Raw genomic sequence first — 15,790 nt, 5'->3', positions numbered from 1 at the left:
ATACTCAATAATTAAAGAAAAGGCAGTCTCAGACACTCCTAAGAAGAAAAAAATTCTCACCAATCCAGTTCAGGCTGTTCAGGTGTTCAAGTTATGTCATCTGGAGTTTGGTGTCTTGAGGCCATAACAAGCCTTTAGTTGACAGCCATGCAGATACGTATTATGACATTCTGTTCCCTGAAAAACTTAAAATAAGATGGGAAGTCTGTAGAGACTAAGCAAGCTTGAAGTCTACACTCACAGAATAGCACATAAAACATTAATTAAGCCAGAGTTTGTTGCAGTGGGGATCCTGCAACATGCATATACCAAACCAGGAGTCCCGTGGAAAGGAAATATATATGGACAGACGGATTCTTGCTAGCTGTTTCAGAGATGTTTATTTCTCCAGCCGCATGGCCGGAGCTCTGCCGAGGAACTGTTCCAGTCACGGGACCAAGGGTCCTTCTGCCCGCGCAGGGAACACAAACCAACCAATGGGAACGAGGCTGAGCAGGGGCAGGGAAACCCCATGTCTGTGCCCTCAGGGCCCCTCTCCCAGGGCTACACGGCAGGGGAGGGACCCCAACACCTCACCCGTTTTATTTTAATAAAAGGAGAATGAAAACAACTGGATAAACATAACAAGAACAGTTTCAAGACAAAACAAGCCACCCTCCTGAGTCTTTAAATGTCCAATCAGATTCTGTGGAACATCTTAGGGCTGACAGAAGGGAGACAGAACTCTCTGAGCATGCTTTGTGGGGAAACTGAGGCAGGAGAGGGTTTAACTTCTTCCCTCCCCCTTTTCATCCCCCACTCGGCATTGGAAAGGGATTTTTGGGGAAACAATTGGCAAAAGCATGGTTTTGTGAGGGAAACCATGGGTGAAAAAACAGATTAGGAATACACTGGGGGTAATAGGACACAGAGTAAAAGGGAAAGGTGGGATTAGGAAAGGGAGACTGTAGGGGGGACTTACAATGGAGATACTGTCTAACATGACTACGATTTTTTGCATATATACTGCCTTTTACAGGAACACCATCAGGCCCGGTGACCTGCGATGCTTGTAACCCTTTTCTACCTCGTATAATTTTGAATTCCACAACTTCTCCATCTCCCAAGCTTGGGATGCATTTTTCAGGGTTATTCTTCTTAATAGCAGTTCTATGCACGAATATGTCTTGCTGGTTGTCACACCTTGTTATAAAACCATAATTTTGCTTAACATTATACCATTTTACTATCCCTAAGGTCTTAGTTACTATGATCTTTTCCTTTTTCTGAGTAGCTGCTGTTTTCTGTCTCGCTGCGTCTTTGCTCTCTCTTTCGGTCGCTCCCGTGTTGGAATTGTCGGAGCTGCTCGTGCCTGCATGCTCTTCCCGGGGTCGCGTTCGGGGCTGCACGGGCCGGGCCGGGCCGCGCCGCTCAGTTCTCCGCGCGTTGCCTCCTCTGGTCGCAGCTTCGCTGCCGCTGCCGGGCGCTGCACCCACATCTCGGCCGGGCCCCGAGCGACGACTCCCCCGCGCCCTGCTCCAGCGCACGTCTCGGCTGGGCGCGGCTCCGCTCCACCGCCATCGCCGCCCGCCGCTGCCAGCCGCCGCCCCTCTCGGCCGGGCGTTCCCGGGGCTCGCTCCACCACGCGCTGCGCGCAGCCGGGCAGGCACCGCCGGGTCCCGCTGCTCCCGCCGCGCCTCGCTCCGCCACCGACACTGCGGCTCGCGTGGCTCCGCCCGCGCGCGGGAACTGCCTCGCTGCTGCTTGCAGAGCGCTCGGTGCACGTGGCCTGGGCCGCACGGTCCCTGCGCCAGGCTTCCCTTCGCCAGGACACAGCTGACATTGCTCAACAGTCTCGGTAACTAAATAATATTCACGAAAATATTCTTCCATCGGCATATATTTTGACTCCAGTATTAACTGTGTCCAAACGGTTTTCCAAAAGCCCTTGGTAATAATTAAGTCCCAAGAAACATAGAAAAAGTTCTTAAACAACCATGCCAGGAAGTGTTTCAGTTCTTTCTGAGCTTGAATCAAGCTAAAATTCACAAATCGTTGTTCAAGAATCATTTTAAGTTTAAGATAAATGTCCATATGCGGCTCTGAGAGCCAAGAGTCTTCCCACGGTTCCTCCATAGTTTAGATATGGAATAGCAAAGCAAAACCAAGAAGAGGAATCCAAAGTTTCCAGGGTTTACTCACACAAATCAGTCGCTTAGGGATCGGGGATCGTTCTGCTCAGAATTCTCCACCATTATGTTGCAGTGGGGATCCTGCAACATGCATATACCAAACCAGGAGTCCCGTGGAAAGGAAATATATACGGACAGACAGATTCTTGCTAGCTGTTTCAGAGATGTTTATTTCTCCAGCCGCATGGCCGGAGCTCTGCCGAGGAACTGTTCCAGTCACGGGACCAAGGGTCCTTCTGCCCGCGCAGGGAACACAAACCAACCAATGGGAACGAGGCTGAGCAGGGGCAGGGAAACCCCATGTCTGTGCCCTCAGGGCCCCTCTCCCAGGGCTACACGGCAGGGGAGGGACCCCAACAAGAGTTAACCCTTAGCCTGGCTCAGTCACCAGAGATCTAAGTGAGAAGTGATAACACACCAATGCTATCCCAGAAATGCCTCTAATTAAGAATAAAAACATTAAAAGAGGTAATTACCCAAAAGATGAGCTTAGCTTTGGTTATCAAAGTTCATAGAACAAGAGCTGTCTACTCAAGACAATGCTTGTGGGACTTAGAGATTCTGAATGTATTATTCAACAAGGAAACATCCACCAAGATTTTCCCAAGCCACGACTGCACTCTCAGGCCAGAAAATGTGATGAAGAAATATTGCATTACTTGCTGAAGGAATACCATTTAATCTCATCTCAACCTGCACCTGCTTGATTTGTGCTCTAGTATTTCACAGGAAGTGGAGCTTTAAAGTAATATTAACCCCAAGAATTCTCCAAAATATGCTTCTCCCATCCGGTCTGTATTTCCTATTTGGACTTTATTAAGGCCATAACAGGAAAACTGCTTCCTGTAGCCAAAATAGTAGCTATAGGTTACTATACCACCTGTTTTAAAGCAATAAGCTCAATAAATAAAAATAATTTTAATTAACAAAAATATCTGAATTCATAGCTGAATTCTTGTGTTACCCAGCTAGCCTCTAGATAGACCTGGCTGATGCATGATCTTAGCATTTATTCTAAATTCTGAGCACGTGTCCTAGGAATAGAGGTTAGAGTGGTGATTTTCAGAACTGACCTGTTGTGGGGGCATAGGTAAAACTATGAAGAGCAGGTATTACAAAATGATCTGTCTAAACCAGTTATCTGAATATGTCTTTCAGAGTACTGGGATTTAAAAAGGTTGTAGACCAGATTCTTTCTGGCGTAGGTGGATGTCAGAAATACCTCCTTGTGTTAAAGTGGGAAGAATAAGTAGGTGGGATGAATATCCCTCTCTATTGATCTAAACAACACAGATCTTGAATAGCGACATTTTTTCAACCAGAATTACACCAAAGTTCAAAGATTTGAAGAGTCAGAGTTGATCGACATTGTAATTTCTTTGTTAGTATTTTTATCTGCACCACACGACTGTGTGGTAAATGCTTTTTAAAGGAAAATTATTTCAGTGAAGATGCAAGTATTACTGAGTGAGTGTGCTTCTTAACAGATCCTTAATAGATGGATATCTCAACTCATGTCAGGATGGGCCAATCCTATAACCACGGAAGTCAAAAGCAAAATTCTCTCTAACTTGTAAAATGAGGTGGTTAAAGAGGGTTTCAGAAAGGCTTTAGATAATAAGCATGATTCAATTTACATTTTAAGTATAATATTTGCATAAACATATTTACTAATTGCCTAGGACCTTTGCAAGAGTTTGCCTAATAATCTGTACAAACAGTATTGATTGAATCATAGGAATATAAAACTTACTTCAAAATCCTAGTTTGTTGCAGCTTGAAACTTAAGAGAGAAACTAAATGTTTTCTTCTGCTGCATCCTTTCAGAGAACTAAGACTTGCAGAAGGCAATTGGTATTTGGTACATTTCCTTATGAAGTTTGAATTATCCCTTTTGAATAGACAATAGATTTTCCAGGAGTTATGACTACAGAGAATATATTGTTACCTTCAGAGACTTAATGTGTGTAAATGGTCTCTCAGTGCAGTTCGGTGATGGGCACCTCATGTTTCCTCACTGAATTTCTTCAAGGCAATCATGAGGTTCAGCCTACTTTTTAACAAGCTTTCTGCCCTAGGAAATCCATCTAATTTTTAGCCTCAGCCTGTGCATCATGGAAATACCTTCTGTTAGATTGTCTCCTAAAATGAGCAGAATTTCTTTTGCCATGTTATGAACATGGATTCCTGAGACATATTGCTGCTTCAGAGGTGTCAGACTGTAGTTTTTCTAAGCCAGCAGTTGTTTTCACATCTCTCTTTTCCCCTTAATAGTCTTGATCAGCTTGATTTAGTTACTGTGGGGATCTAAATCAGGGCAGATTTGGGAAGGTGAGAGCCTTCTTGGGTTTAGAATCCTGACCAGAGAAATCTGTGTGAAGTTCATTGCAGTGGGAATCATTAGCTGTAATTCAGTTGGATGGAACCATTTTGCTATTGAATATGTCTGGCTGGTATCAATTTTATAGGACACCAGTAGTTCTTATTAATCTGTATTAATGTTAATTTTAAATGCTGTGTAGTGCTTATGACAGAGATCATCTGACCAATCTTGCTCATGTGGTTTGCAAGGCCAGCTTTTCTGTGATGTTGTTACAATAGCTCTGGTGGACATAACGGAATTTCTTAGCGTTTTTGCTTGCATTCTATTATAGGCATAAGAGATGGGATCTATAATTGTGTAGCTACTTATTTCTCCCTGTGTACAAATTCCATTGCTACCTTAGGCATTGGTTGTTCTGTTACTTCAACAGATCCCATATTTTAATCTATATATACCATCACAGTATTTGAGTGTTGTCATTGAGTCCTTTGGGTAATCTGTTTACTCATCAGTCCTTCATCTGTACTGGATCTCTCTCTTGCTGTGCTGACGGAGTGGAGATGGTCTGTTAGAGTGTTACCTTTGACTGAAAGTTTGCTATGTTAGTTTGTTTTTCAGTAGATGCCTTACTATGAATATGTTAAAAAAGATGTGGCCAACGTTGTTACATGTTGTTCTTCATTGTGCTATAGTTTCTGCGGGAAGGATTTCAAGGGTAACTGTAGCTTCCTTTTGCTAACTTGTTAGTTGGATAGCATTTATGTATTCTCTCCCAGACCTTTTCATTAATAAAAGTCCCTCTTCATCAACTAAAAATTTTAAAGTATTTTCTAATGTTTATCTTTTCTCTTGAAGATAAAAGAAGCTCAAGACACAAAATATTTCTGATAGGTTAAATGTTGAACATTAAATGTTTTTTTGGAAAGTGGCAAATCAGATGCCTTGTCTGAATCTTTTTATGGTTCATCCCCAGATTATGCTTAGGTTATTATTTTTCTTTGGATAGACCTTCAAACCCTCATAAGAAGTTGAATCAGGTCAAGTATGTTCCCACAAAGTTCCTTATTCATTGGATTAGTAAACAGCAATAAAACCATCTTTTTCAGGGAACTTTTAAATATGCTGAATCATCACCTTGTTTTCTGGCAAGGTAGTTTTATTGTTGGGACTGCAAAAGTCAAAATCCTAATGTGAACCACAAACAATTATTTAAAACCATTTTTGTTAGTACAAGACATCTGTCCTTTTGATTCGTACTAGTTCGAATAGCATGTAAAGGTACTTCAGGATCATGTCCGCTGTGTCTGGGTGTACAAGGTGGAGTAGTAAGCCCATAATATATGTAGCAGGATATGAAACCTCACAGAGTTCTTAAGTAATTCCACATATATGGTGTCTCTTACTTAGGCAGTTCCAAATATTTTCAGCCTTGCATTTGCAAGGTTCAGTACAGATGATGGTGTAAATTGACATGTTGACTAGTGTTGACTAGTATTTACTAGTGACTAAAAACAGTTATGAAGATAACTAATGTCACCTTGTTGGTTGCAAAATGTTAATCCATCCGTTTAATACTGGAATCTGACAGAGAGTCTGAAAGAGCACTCCATGGCCTTTTCTGCATGAGGAGATCTAGCTGGCAAACAGTCTGTTGGCATAGTGTAGCTAGCAAGTTCTTTTGGCAGAATGCATTCACATTTGGTTGCTTCTGTTGGCAATATATTCCTTCATGGTCTCAGATTGTATTGGCAAAATATACACAGCATGTAAGAGGATCTTGGTAACTGTGTCTGTAATGCTGTGCAGTATTCATCTTGGAGCCAAATTCATTCTGCACTCCTTAGTGCATTGTTATTCCTGAATCTGGGGGCACATGAAAACAGCTGATTCTCCAGCAGGAAAAACATTGGTCAGTGCTGAAATTTTAAGGGTCATTTAAGAGCAGCATCACTGCTTTGTGGATAGGCTGTGTGCCTGGCTAATTCAGTTGTCTGTGCAGATAAGATGGTTCCTTGTCCTTAGGACAGCTGTATTGTTGCTTACTGTGAAGGGGGATGAGGTCTGTGGACAGTCTGAGTGTCTGTGTGTAGACCCAACTATATTAACATGTCATTATTTGGCAGGCAACTAGGCGAGACTGCTTCTGAGTATTGAATACTGGCTGAGCATCCTTCAAGAACTGATGGAAGTGTGTGTTAAAGCCATAGAAACTGCTTCCTCAAGGCTGTATTTAGTCTTCTCCCCACTTTCTCATTCCTTTCACAGACTCATGTAATTATTTAGTCAGAAGTGACCTCTGAAAGGTCACTTAGTGCAACTGCTTGCACAGAGCAAAAGGATCAGGTTGTTCAGGTTCATACCCAATTAGGCCTCCTCTAACTCTTCTCTTATAAAGACTGGACAAACACAATTCTACCTTCCTCTCTGCCTACATCATGTACTTAATCTCCCAGTCAACTTGGTAGCCTTCCCCTGAATTCACTCTGGCATATGGATGTCTTTCTTGTGATGAGGAGCTGCAAAGTGAACATGGTACTCAAAAGCCTTCTATAAAATAGTGAAGCTGTACTGATAATTGCAGCGGTTTTGTCTGTTGTAGTATGGACAAGACTTTGTTCCATAACAAAGCCTAATAAGAAGTCAGGTTTTCTACAAGTGAAATGGTTCTGATGGTGAATGCCACGTGTATGTAACTTCTGTAACTATTATGTCCTTTGTGGACCTATTCAGGTGGATAAATAAAGTGTTTGTAGTAATTGTTGGAGTCAGAGATATGCCAGTTCCATCTGCCCTGGGTACCAGTTGTCTGAGGGAGCATAAAAGAGCATTGTGATGGTATGCCCTATCCAGACAGTGACTGTTTTTGTTATCACACGTGCAGATTTTTTATCAATTAATTTTAGGGAATTTCCGTCAAATAAAAAATAAAGCTGAATTTTCAGATACTAGACAGTTATCAAGCTTCGCTTACAATATGGGTTATGCTCACCTTGGCATCTATAGCTGCTTCTGAATACTAACAGCAAATCTTCTCCATCAGTGTTCAATTCTGCTATAAAATGAAGTGAGGAAGATGATGTAGGTCTTCAACCAAAGATTATTTTTCATGCTGCATTGTAGATTCTGGGCTGCTAGTATTTTGATTTTCTGATCAAGAAGGCAGCTTAATATCCTTTTTTGTTTGTTTGTTTTTTTTTTTTTTTTTATTTGTAACATGTCTTCTTGTAGTTTTCAGTCTTTCAGGTTTTGTCATAAGATTCTGCAATGGGAGGGAGTTTATGTTCCCAATGTAGAAAAAAAGAGTTTCTCTGATCTATTTCTTTCCTGTTTATCATGTAGAGTATTTAAGTGGTAAGGTGTACACCTCGGGTCTATACAGTCCCTACAGTAGCATCTGATGGCTTAGAAATCCTAGAATAGCTTTGAATATCTGTGATTCCATTACCCATCATGAGATCATCACGAAGGCACCCTTGTTGCCTAATAGTCTGGAAACGATGCAAACTGTAACAGCTATAACAAAGGGCCTCTGAGAGGAGTTTATGTATGACACAGGCTTACTGGGTGGGCTTCATCTTACTAAACACAGACAATTCCTCATCTGGACTTCATTTATTGTGTGGAGAGGGAAATAGGCATTTATAGGGCTTTTTGTTCTCATTTTGCAGCACCATTTTTCTCATCGCAATGCTGCTGTCTAAAATAAACCAGATAAATGACTTGTTAAATGCCTGTTTTCTTCATTGATTTTAAAGGGAGCCTAAGATGACTCTTTCAACTCTAAAAACCTGTGCCATAGCTGACTAAAGCTCGTTGTAATAGGTTTGCTTTTATTGTAATAACAGCAGGCCAAGAGAGAAGTTAGGTTGCTTGGGGGAACAGTTTTAACTCTCCCAGTTTTTTTCCCCTGTTGTTCTCAGGGGGATTGGAAGCAGAGCAGGAATGCACGCAGACTTCTGCTGGCTGTTATTTTTCCTGGTTAAGAGTTCTTTGTTGTCCAATGATTGTTTCAGAATAAAGTGTCAAACTCATCCATGCCTAAAGCTTTCAGTGTTTCAACCTGTCTTCCTGCATTAAGTTTTTTCAGCTTATTAGGAAAGTAGTCTTCACACTGCTGGATACACAGTGGATATTTTTGGAGAAGATGCAGCTGGCTGATCATCTCTGTTTCCAGGATTTGAACAGCCACATTGTGCCCTGGTTTGTCTCTGAAGCATTGAATTTCACTTCTTGAAGACATCTTTTGTGGTTTATTCCATTTCCTTTCAGTGGTCTCATTCAAAGAGTTGTGGTCAACTCCTCAGTGTCCAAGCTGAGACCTGTGATGTTCCTCAGGGATCGTTGAGACTGGTGCTGTTTAACATCATTGTCAGAGACATGGACAGTGGGATCAAGTGCACCCTCAGCAAGCCTGCTCGTGACACAGAGCTCTGTGGTGCAGCCGACATGCTTGAGGGAAGGGATGCCATCCAGAGGCATCTGGACAGGCCTGAGAGGTGGGTCTATGTGAACCTGATACAGTTCAGCAAGGCCAAGGGCAAGGTCCTACACCTGGGTCATGATTATAACCATAATTACAGGCTGGGTGGAGAATAGATTGGGAGCAGGTTTGGGATTTTTGAGTAAATTAATTGTTTTGGAAAGTTATTCTCAGAGTATCATTACCTTCTGTCCTGCTTCTATTCCTTTCTACTACCATTGAGGTCTTCAAATGATAAAATATCTTAAAAGCACACTATATTTATTTTGAAATTATGTTACTTGGTCATCTGGTGTTAGATAACTTCAGCAGTTCAGGGAGGGAGATAAACACATCTGCTTAATTTTTGACAGAGCCTTATTGCAGCTGATTTTTAGGGTCTTTGAATCCAGTTCCAAGCAAAAGTCAATGGGATTTAGGACTGTGGCAGTAGGAGCAAGTTTGAAACCTTAATGGCCAAATAAGGCAGTTTATTCTCTTACACCTTACTGTGTTACTGTGGCAGTACAGAGGAGTCTACAGCAGATTATGTAACAGACCATGAAGAACTGTGCCGTGTGTATCTGAGCATGAGCTCCTAGATTTGAGCTCCCTTGTATAGAAAGTTAGCATCTTGTTTCTAGACTTAAACATTAGAACTCTATGTTTAGACATTAATTGCCATGTTTTTACTATATAGGACTTGTTCAAGGGTTTGTCCTACCTTTGAGAACCAAGTAACCAGCACAAGTAGCCAACCTAGTGTTAAATCAAAACGTTGTATTACATGACTTTCTGATGTTTTTCTGCTCTCTCTTACTTGCTTTTCCTTCCAAGTTGTTTGTGAGCTTACTGTTGAAATAGTTCCTTTCAATCTGTCCTTTAAAAATGTTTTCAGTTTGACTTTTCAATGGTTTGTTTTTCCACTATGAGGTGTTACTATCCCAGTTGTAGAGTTGGTTATCATTTTTTGAGTCAGCTAAAAGACTTGACAAAGAACCAAGAAACAAAGGAGCCTCAGAAATGATGTTTTTTCATTGATTGTGTATTCACAATTTTGTCATCTTGGTTTTCTTTTTCAGTTCCCAGCTTGAGCTAAAAAACTAACCACTCTGTATTGATGTTAAAAGTATCAGAAGATTGTTTGGAAACAACAGTTTCAGAGGACTGTATAACAACATCAGTGTAACAGAGACCTCCTCTATATATTTGAACCTATTGGTCAGTGACTGCTTAATGCGATCACTTCCTGATGCTGAAGGTCTGATGTCATCTTCCAAGTGACTTATGCAATCAGCAGCGCAGGTATGTTAGGGGAGCTGTAATTGGCAGTACACAGAATATATTAGTAAGTCGATATTTTAGAGAAATAACTCTTCTATGTAGCTTTCATAGCCCTTAAAGTGAGTTGAAAAGACAGTAAATATCCATCAGTAACGCTGTTGCCACCCTAGTTTCTGCTAACTTTTGAGTTGCTGTTATTTTTGCTTTTCAGACTGAGGAAATGGGAGGGTGAACTTGGGAAGTCAAGTTGACAAGAAATTGACGGGAAGCTGACGCTGTGCTGATAAAGGAAAGTAAGGTATGTTGGGCCGTCTTAAACCACAGATGTTTCTTCTGAAATATGTAGAGACTAAATTTGGAAATGATCTTTTTCTGTAGCCATTCATTGTAGTTCATGCCAGGTGATTTGTATCTGTAGATGGATACCATTTTTAGTAGGAAATTAAGGAAGCCACCTGTCTTCACTGTGTCCCTGTTTTCTCATGACATTATCTTTCTTTAATTCTGGCAACCACAAGAAAGTACCATATCTTACTACAAAGATATTTATGTAGCAACCACATTATGACTTCATCTTACATACAAATACTTAAATTAGGTTTAAGTTAATTAACATCAGTCAAATACTCTTATCAGTATGGATTCAGCAGCAAAGAATTCAGCACAGCTTAACTTTCTGAATTTGCTTTTCAGGCAGGCTTTGCAGTCTGTGCCAAGTTCAGTAGCTTCACTGCTGTACTGCTTGCAGGCCACCTATGTAAGTATACCTTGATACCATACAGTCATGCCTGGCTGGAAATGTAAACATGCCCTGTTAGACTGGGTAGCACCAAACAGAATGGGCTTCTCTTCTGTTCACTGTGTTTTACTATGACCTTGAGATACCTAATACAGCTGGCATATCTCGTGATTTTTTGTCTCCAAAATTTTATGGAGGGATGTCCAAATTCCAATGGCATAAAACTAGATGAAGACTGAAACAAGTTTTGAATGTATCAGAAAAGTAATTATCACTAACATTAGTAATTAGGAGCAACATGTTGGAAAAAAAATTAGTGATTAGAAACAACAGGTTGGAATGAAGTTTTGAGGTTATGTGTATGGAGCCGATGGCTGCTGCAAAATAAGTAAGATATTAACTCTAAGTCTGTGGCACTCATTCACTTTCTTGCCATTAATAATGTATTTTCTAAAGAGATCTGATTTGCTGCCTTGGAATAGTAAAAATACTTATGTTCAGGAAGGAAGCACTAAATTGACAGTATTGAAAATCTAACAACCAAAAGTTTAATAGCTTCAGAAGGCACATGACTAATAATCTAACTAGCTGGCTAGGAAGGTCTTATGAATTTGGAAAGTCTCTTGATGACTTCTATACTTAATCCTGTTTTCTGAACTTAATGCTGTGAGATAACAGAAGAGCTTTTTAGAATATCCCCAAGTGCTGTTGAGGTTTTCATGCTGAACACAGATACAATAAACTAGAAATATCCAGGTGTCATGATAAAGCATAAGATGCAAAAGCTATCATGTACCATGAGTTTATGAGCTGAAACATTTATAGGTTTCTGTTGCAAAGGAAAGTAGATGCAGCTGAACAGTTTTAGAACTGAGGTTTTTTTAATGTGGTAATAATGCATTAATTTTCATGGTCTTACTTGGATCCATGAATTACTTGAATCCAAGAGTTAATGAGATTAATCACAGCAACATTTGCTTTAAAAATATTTTTTAAAGAAAGGCTGAATTGCCCTCAAGAGATCTCATTTCTTTTAGAAGTATGTTTTATGATAGGAGGAATCACCCCATTGAAATTACAGAACTTCTTCCCTTATTACTGAGTGCCTATGCAGCTGGTGAGAATGGACATCCACCTGGTTAGACAGACTCATCAGGACAGATGGATCCTACCCACCCATGATAGTTAAAGTAGTGTATTTTTACAGTATAAAATTCTAAGTAGTAGCCAGTGTAGACATTCCACTGTCCTCATGAAAAAGGGAGAGACGTTATTTCTTAGGGCAAGATTTTATAATGCATTCAAATATAGGAATATATCTACAGGAAATAAATAGTGGTAAATGTAAGCCTTTACATTAGGCATAATGTGGGCAGTATGAATGGGGAGGGGTCCAGTTTTCCATTCCCTCTGAGTTTCATCCAATTTAAAGGCTGCTCTGTAGTCCGTCAGTCAATTTTCCTGAGGGACCTTTTCCAAAGGGAATGGGCCAGATTATGGAGAAATTTATACTTTGACTTCTACCCACTTCTCATCCCAGTCTAATGGTGTATTCCCATAAAGCCCCACCACTGAAGGGCTTCCATATGAATGGAAGAAATAATGACCACGATCTCTGCTATTTGTTTCACTGAGTAACAAAAAAGCAAACATATGAAGTTAAGTTTTTGTCTCTGAATTCATAGCAAAACTACCATGGATTTTAGTAGTATTAAGATTTTACCACTGGTATATTTATTGGCCCCTCTGAACTTTCTTTTCTCTGCACTTCTGCCCTGCTGTGTTGCCAGGTTTTTTTGAGAACGAGAGGAAGTGGTTGCTCTGTTGTTTAAGACAAAAAATCTGAATAGGGTTTTGTTGTGACTCGAGTTAAAGCCCTGCTTGAGGTTGCTGCTGTAATATGTATTAAAACAGTCAAAGAAAGTACCAGCCTATGGTTATTTACTGTACCATGTTTCACACATATAACAGGAGTCTAGAGGCAACAGACAGTTGTTCTGACAGGTGATTTGACAACAAACCATTAAAAATGTCATTCTGGCCTTACCAGACCGTAGAACTAATGGAGAAGATACTGCTTGCTTTGCCATTAATTCACTAAAACTGTCAACACTATTGGAAACTCTGCTGATATTTGTGGGACTATTGTCAACTTCAATCATGTTTCTGTCAGAGTATTTTATTTGCTACAGTAACTGACTGGTGATGGCTTTGCTGGAAGAGTTAAAAGAGCTGTAAATTGTACTCTCCTTCCCTGCCATTAGCATGACCCAGTGTGGTGTGCACTCCTCATTTCCCAGTGGGACACTATCATGTGGCTGTATGAAGCATATCAATACATGAAGCACGTTTCCAGTGCTGGTTATGATTGTAAACTAAAATCACTCATTGAGACTTTGGGATTGGAGTGTGTGGGCAAAGGTGAGGGGAAAAAAGGAAAATAAAGCCCCCTTGTTAAATTGTTTAGGCTTCTCAGAGTGTTTCCATTATGAGCAGGAAAAGGTAAAGAATTAATTACACAAAAATTAAGCCCTGTGTTTGGAAGTTGTGCTCTGCAGGCAGAGTCCTGTTGACTTAATCAGATGAAATTCCTGCAGAAAGCCTTCTCCTTTGCCAGTGAAGTAAGTCTAATAGCCTTTCAGGCTAAAACAAACTTTTAAGGATTTGTAACAACAACGCTATGGTTCTACAGAGACAACAACATGTCCATAAATTGAAGCTAGTCATCTGACAGTCTCCATTTGTCTGACCTACTTTCTACTTGCACTCTGTAAACAACCACAAGAAGAAAATGTGGGGATGACAGAAGGGGCAGTTAGAGGGACAGACAAGAAAGGCAGAATGTTACGTAGCTTACACGTGCTTTGTATCTCATAATTTATAACCAGAAGAAAATGAGAGAAGGGGAATTATCAAAGAAAACTAGTGTCTGATGAAACATAAGCCCAGAAGAGTAGTTCCTTCCTCTTGGCTATCACCAGTGACTGATGTGGGGGTGGCTATCTCAAGAGTCACCATAAGGATCTCACTGCTTTTTATCTTCCTAAAATAGATGAAAAAAATAGTCCATGTTCTGAGAAAAATTTCTTTCTCAAGTGTTCACGTTCCCTTTTTTAAATCTTGCTGTCCCCAAAACCAGGATGGCAGAATGTGTGTCAGCATGTCAGTCATCCCAGTCAACAGTCTGGTTCACAAGGCTGATTTTGTTTGTCTACCTGATGGTGAGGCGGAGCAGCCAAAGGATACTTTGCCACACTGCTCTATGCACCTAAACATTGCTTTTTTGGCCTCATTGATTATGTAGCTGAAGCTGGAACCTGTGTTGTCTGAACTACTCAGTCACATTCTACTGCTAGTAACCATAACAAAATCTTATTAGGTGTTGATTTGAATATTTGGGATGTAAAATGTGCTGATCAGTAGGTTCCGGAAATCACTGTTCTTTCTAACAAAGGCAGGATATCTGTTTTGCTCAGAAGCTGAAAACTAAAAGAAAGCACTGGAGTCTTTTTATTGAATTGAAAACTCAAGTTACCGTTTTCTTAATAATTACATCTTTTTTTCTGTGCTTTGCATTATTTATGGCAAATATCCATGGTTAGTTGTTAACTTGCTGCAAAACCTATTAAAAGTCTTACTGAGGCTAGGAAATTTACTGTTAATACTAAAACAGCCCAGTTTGCAGCACTGCCAACACAATGCACATCCTGATCTGCCCTGGCTTTTGACATTCAGGGAAATGATTAACTTGTTAACTTGTATGGTGTTCCTCATGAATGAATTCTGCAAGAGATACATGTGTAAGTACAGCTTCAATGCGTAGACAAGGCAAATACGCAAACGTTCAACAGCACCATTATGTTCTCCCAAATATTGACAGGTCAGGTAAATAAAGTTATGAAAAACGTTGATTCCAGCAGACCTATGCGTAAAGGGACCCCTAGAAGTCAGTGGAAGCTGTGTGCTTGGAGCTGGTGCAGTACTTAGCACTCAGTTATGAAATAACTGGGCAATCAGATGCAGTGACCACGTGAACGCAGTAATTATAACACTTGGCAGTGCTTACGTGATGACTGACCTCTTGCCAGTGCTAAACATGAGAGCTGTGCCATTCAGCTAAGGAGCAGAAATTCTAGAGCAGGAAGCAGGAATAGCTCATGTTCTCTCTGGATTTCCAAAGGAGAAAAGGTGTTTGCACACCATGAGGACTAGGATGCCATTCAGCTTCCTTATGTCCCTGATTGTTGATGTGTTCTTCCTTATCTCCACCATCCCTTCTTCTTCCTTCCTCACCTACACAATGGACACAGTAACTTTGCTGGTGAACATGGAGGCACTCCAGTTCTCAGCAGTTCTTTCTGTAATAATACAAAGCCTGGCTTATTGTAAGTCGAATTTTAATGGACAATATTTTTCTTTAAAATATTCTCTTGCTTTCTATTTGCACTGTTATTGCATCTTAAATATGTGAGGGGTGATAATCACAGCTTTGCTGGCTTTTGCAGCTTTGCCAGGGAGGTAGGTGATAATACGGCAGCTTTCATGAGCAACTTGCGTGAAATCTTTAAAAATGTGGACTTGAGTCTAGGCTGTAGAAAGCCTAAAGAGGGAAAGAAGGGCAGTAGGGCATGGTAGAGATGAAAACTTCCACCTTCCAGAATGTGTAAAATCTGAGATAATCTGAGACTATTAGCATATAACATTTCTATAGGGCTTCTCTAGAATTAGTTACTGCTTTTGTTCTAGCCTGCAGCTGACATACTGTAAACAGCACTCAAAGACTGTCAAAGAGACCAAGTACTCAGCTTTTGTCA

At 40.5% G+C, this 15,790-nt stretch overlaps 1 long non-coding RNA gene across 1 annotated transcript in view; it reads left to right on the top strand.

The window, feature by feature from the left end:
- The window catches only part of LOC120411972, a 129,055-nt gene that overhangs the window by 23,036 nt on the left and 90,229 nt on the right, over window positions 1-15,790 (top strand). Inside the window, exons 5-8 of the long non-coding RNA XR_005604608.1 lie at window positions 8,764-8,990; window positions 10,036-10,258; window positions 10,449-10,535; window positions 10,931-10,994. This is a non-coding gene — a long non-coding RNA (uncharacterized LOC120411972). The remainder of the gene's footprint in view (window positions 1-8,763; window positions 8,991-10,035; window positions 10,259-10,448; window positions 10,536-10,930; window positions 10,995-15,790) is intronic.

This window comes from Corvus cornix, chromosome 1A, assembly GCF_000738735.6.
Source record: "Corvus cornix cornix isolate S_Up_H32 chromosome 1A, ASM73873v5, whole genome shotgun sequence".
Classification (NCBI taxonomy): Eukaryota; Metazoa; Chordata; class Aves; order Passeriformes; family Corvidae; genus Corvus; species Corvus cornix.
Note: the sequence above shows the minus strand (reverse complement) of the source record. Positions and strands in the feature narration are given on the sequence as shown.